This window comes from Musca autumnalis, unplaced genomic scaffold, assembly GCF_047663935.1.
Source record: "Musca autumnalis isolate F117 unplaced genomic scaffold, ASM4766393v1 scaffold_2, whole genome shotgun sequence".
Classification (NCBI taxonomy): domain Eukaryota; kingdom Metazoa; phylum Arthropoda; class Insecta; order Diptera; family Muscidae; genus Musca; species Musca autumnalis.
The window spans coordinates 206447918-206453432 of record NW_027411755.1 but is presented as its reverse complement, the minus strand read 5'-3'; the positions used below and the strand labels follow the sequence as shown (position 1 = coordinate 206453432).

At 36.0% G+C, this 5515-nt stretch overlaps 1 long non-coding RNA gene across 1 annotated transcript; it reads left to right on the top strand.

Moving 5' to 3' along the window:
- Nucleotides 1-310: 310 nt before the first annotated feature.
- On the top strand, nt 311-882 carry LOC141393300 (uncharacterized). The gene is made up of 2 exons (XR_012410056.1): nt 311-560; nt 612-882. It is a non-coding gene; the product is annotated as an uncharacterized lncRNA (long non-coding RNA).
- The last annotated feature ends 4633 nt before the right edge of the window (nt 883-5515 follow it).

Genomic DNA, 5515 nt, shown 5'->3' with positions numbered 1-5515 from the left:
AAGTCTTTAAGGCTTTTTAACTAGTTCAACATAACCTATCGCTTTAAATAATCAACCTTAGGGGTCCATTATGGATGGCAACTAAACTGTAGTTGCGTTGCCAGAAGAGAAAATCATACAATTAATGGGTCTATCTTGTATTGCCACTAAACTTGAGTTGCGTTGTCAGTTGTCTGCGCGACTTAGACGAAATGTTGTACCATTAATGTCAACTCAACTGGGTGGTCGATAAACATGTTATCGATCAGTGTTTTTTCAAACTTGTGACCTCTATTCGCAAAAAAAAAACATTTTAAAAATAATTGCGCTTTGGATTTTTTTGTATTCTGGAAAATATTTTAATATTTTGGCTGAGTTTTCGAGCAAATTTGGAAAACAACCCAAGATTGGAGTATAACCTGCCCATTGAATCTTCAGATCGTCAAGTTTTATTTGCTGTCCCAAAAAATGATAAGTTCGGTGGAATTATATTTTGATGATGAAGAAAATGTACAGGACATTGCATCTATTAGAAGAAATTTTAGGGACAAGTCGAATCCATTGGAATTGCCATCTGCACTGTAAGCTGATGATCATGTGGAAAGATCTGTATAATCAGTAAATTATCTCAGGTTTAAGGCGTATTTTGGATTGCCAAAGGATGCCGTAGTTTACGTTGTGGAAACGTTAAAGTATGATTTCAAAGAAAGTTACAGATCAACAGGAATACCCCCACTTTTAAAAGTGTGCGCAGCGTTGCGATTCTTGGAGGACGGAAGTTTCCAAAAGTCCCATGGCAATGATTTCAACAATTGCATGGCTCAATCTACATTGTCGAGAGTATTGAAGGAAGTTGTCCACTTGATAGAGGACAAATTGTGCCAAAATTGGATCGTTTCGAAGTTGACAGAGGAGGAAAAAAGGCAAAATAAAAACCATTTTTATTCAAAAACGAAATTTTCTGGTGTAGTTGGCTATATAGATGGAGGATGTTCGTCATTTGTACTTAAACTGAACCTACTGTATTTGTCACCATATTCATTTGCAAAAGATTTGCTGCTGTCCGCTCCAAAGGCGATAAATTCACTTATTTTGATGGACCACCACCAGTGTCGTTGAAGTTTATTTTATTTTGAGGCATTTTCTTTTTCAACTTTGCTTTAAAGTGAATCCAGACTATGCCACTCTTCAGGTGTTCATGTTAGAGGTTCATGGCTGTTTAAACTGTCCGAAATGGACCTCCACACTTCATCCGCTGTGGCTTCGGTTTCACCAAAACTCCCGAACTCCTCGGGCTAAGTTTGGATTTTCACTCAGTTTATCAATTAATATTTCGAACTGCTGCTTTGTCGTTATTTTCACCATATTGATACACAAAATTAATTAATGATGCAAAGAATCAATAATTGTTAACAAAATGTTTATTTTTCCTTCTATTTTACTTCTTGTTTCTTCGAAAATGTTCACTGCAACTGAAAATTGGTGGTTGCTGAAAAACAGCCGCTTCGTCAACTGAGATTCGCAACTTCAGTTGAGAGTTGCAATACGTGGATCAATTTTGACAACTGGCAACGTCACTCAACGATAATTGTTATCGACGATCGACCCCTAAAATAAGTGAAACGAAATTTTTTTTTGTCAAATTCATTTATTCTTTTGTGAACCTTTAGCTATTAATTTTATTAGGGTAACCCTAGTACTACCACATAAAATGCAACAATCTGGCAGCATCATAGCAGTGTTGCATGCATCAGTAGTTTTAAGTTATTATCTCTCTCTACTCATTGTCAGTACACAGTCAGTTAGTTACTTTGCAACCACCAATTAATAGACATCTCATCTGTACATATTTCGTTATATTTCATTGTTCTTCATAATTAATACTTTATTTCAACTCATAAAACAACTTAAAGTTTTATTCAATAAATGAATTGATTGTTATGTTTAAACATCGTCTTTCATTCAATCGACCACCTCCGTAAGAACATAACAATTTGGCGACGAGGATTTTGGAACAAAGATGTATCATTCTCGCTAACAATTTGGCGACGAGGATTTTGGAACAAAGATGTATCATTCTCGCTAACAATTTGGCGACGAGGATTGTGAATCAAAAACCGCTCACACAGTAACAAAAGGAATTTCACAATTTCATCAGAACTTTCAACAAGGCTGCGTAATAACATCAAGACATCGCCCACAATAAAAGTTGTGACAGGAAGATTTTCAAGGAAAACATAAAAACGCACAGGCGCAAGTTCATCAGTAATATTCTAACAAGAATTCTCAAGAAATCTTCAGCGATCAACACTCACACTAACAACAGTTTGCAGTCTCACATATACAACAATTTTCTTTCAGCTCAACACACACACCATAGCAACGTGGGAAATTTCATCATTTTTGCAGCGCACACATACAGACATACGACGGCAGCGTCTCTAACAAAATTGTAACGGCTGAAAACACAGACACTAGAAAAATCTAGACATGTCGGAACAAGCGAATATTTTACAAATACTTGCGAATCAACAGGATTTGCTCAACAAACTCACACAAATCATTGCTGGACAACAAGGTGCAAACACAGTTTCATCATCAATTCCAGGTGAATCATCAGCGGCAAAAGCCCACCTCATGGAATCTTTAGCTAATTCCATGACGGATTTTCACTATGAGCCTGACAGTGGTTTATTATTTGAATCGTGGTACAATCGTTTCAAACACATCTTCGAAAGGGAAGCAAGTGCACTGGACGATGCAGACAAAGTAGGACTTTTGTGGAGAAAAATGTCCAATCACATTCATGAACGATTCAAGAATTTCGTGTTACCAAAACAACCTCAAGAACTTTCATTGGCAGACACAATCAAGCATCTTACAAGACTATTTGGCAGAACAGAAACACAAGTAAGTCTACGATACAAGTGTCTCCAAATCACAAAGATGGAAAATGAAGATTTTAAAGAATACGCTAGTCGTGTCAATCTTCAGTGTGAACTTTTTAAACTGGATGACCTAACTACAGACCAGTTCAAGTGTTTAATTTTCATACTTGGTCTTAAATCATCACAAGACAGTGACATCAGAATCCGTTTATTAAGGCATCTTAATGAAAGTAAGGAAGTAGTCAACTTAGAAAAGCTAGTTGATGAAACACAAAGCATTTTGGATTTGAAAAGTGACACAGCACTTATTGAGGGAAGTCAAAAACAGTGCAACAAAATTGGTAAGCCTCAACAAAAACAAAAGATACCAAAAACAGCATGTTGGTATTGTGGAGATATGCATTATGCAAAACATTGCCCCTACTCCAAGCACAAGTGTACCAAATGTCAACAGATTGGTCACAAAGATGGTTTTTGCAACAGCATGCACAGGCAGAGCAAATCAAAACACAACAACAACAAACCTCAACAGAGCAAAACCAATCACGACCAAAATTCTAAGAAGAACAGTGTGACTCATCAGAATTTCAACAAGAATAAATCAAAATTCAATACAAAAACTATATTGTCAACAAAGCAAGTACACTTCAAGGAATTAAGAAAATATGTCACAGTGAGTATTAATTCAAAACAAGTGAAATTACAAGTGGATACAGCCTCCGACATAAGCATAATTTCTGAGTCAACTTGGAAACGCATAGGAAAACCTGAAACAACCCCAACAACAGAGACCGCCAATGCTGCAAATGCTGAGGAGATGAAATTTCTAGCTAAATGTTCAACAGAAGTCTCAATAGGAGATAAATGTGAAATAGTGGAATGCTATATTTCAGACGTGGAATCACTAAATGTAATGGGCATAGATTGGATTGAGAAATTTAATCTATGGAACATTCCAATTACAGCATGGTGTCATCAAATAAATTTCAACGATGAAATATCAAAAATAAAATCATCATTCAAAGAAGTATTTGACAACAGTTCAATGGGTTTATGTACCAAAACAAAAGTAAACATCAAGGTACTTCCAAACGCAAAAGAAGTTTTTATACCAAAAAGACCAGTTCCATACGCAGCACGCAGTGAAATAGAAACCGAACTGCAACGTCTTGAAAATTTAGGTATAATAACTCCAGTGGACACATCAAAGTGGGCAGCACCTATAGTCGTAAGTAAACGCAATGGAAAAGTAAGAATTTGCGGAGACTATTCAACAGGTCTAAACAATGCCATAGAACCTAATCAATATCCGTTGCCTACACCAGAAGAGATTTTTGCAGAATGTCACAACTGCACAGTTTTTACCCATTTGGATCTATCAGACGCCTACCTACAAACAGAAGTAGATGACGACAGTAAGGAGTTGTTAACAGTCAACACCCACAAGGGATTGTTCAAATTCAACAGATTACCTCCAGGAGTGAAATGTGCACCAGGTGCATTTCAACGAATAATGGATCAACTATGCACAGGTATAGATGGCGTTAAGGCATATATCGATGATATTATGATTGCCAGTCCAGACATTGAACAGCATAAGCAATCCTTACAAACATTACTGCAACGTATTCAAGAATTCGGATTTCGTCTAAAATTTGAAAAATGTGCGTTCTTTCAAAGCTCAATTATTTATTTGGGACAAATAATTGATAAAACAGGAATACGTCCAGATCCAGAAAAAATCAAAGCCGTTCAACAGCTCAAAGTGCCTGAAAATATATCCGAGGTAAGATCTTTATTAGGTTCAATTAATCATTATGGAAAATATGTTCCTAATATGAGAAATCTGAGAAAGCCTCTTGATGACCTTTTAAAGAAGGAAGCTCATTTCAAATGGACAACCGAGTGCCAGGCAGCACTAGATAAATTCAAAAGTATTCTTTCATCAGATCTCTTGCTCACACACTATGATCCAAATTTACCAGTCCATATAGCAGCTGACGCATCAACTCATGGTATTGGTGCTGTTATATATCATACATTTCCAAATGGAAGTATGAAAGCAATTCATCATATTTCAAGGTCATTGACTCCTGCAGAAAGAAATTATAGTCAAATTGAAAAGGAAGGTCTCGCTTTAATTTTTGCAGTACAAAAATTTCACCGTATGATACTTGGTCGAAAATTCACTCTTCATACAGACCATAAACCATTATTAGCCATATTTGGGTCTAAAAAAGGCATACCTGTTTATACAGCGAATAGACTTCAAAGATGGGCGCTAATTCTACTTGGTTATGATTTTGACATCAAGTATACGAACACTCAAGACTTCGGACATGCCGATGTTCTCTCAAGGCTTATAAAATCTCATGAGAAGCCTTCAGATGATTTCATAATAGCATCAATCAGCTTTGAGCAGGACATACAAAAAGATTTAAATGAATCAATATCAAAATTTCCAGTAACAAATGCTATGATTGCAGAAGAAACAAAATCTGATAAAATTTTTCAGAAAATTTTATCATACATGGAAAAAGGATGGCCTGAAAAACAAAATCAAGTGGACCAACAAGTAGCACCTTATTTCAAACATAAGGATGAATTATCACAGGTTGACGGATGTCTACTTTTAAATTCAAGAATAA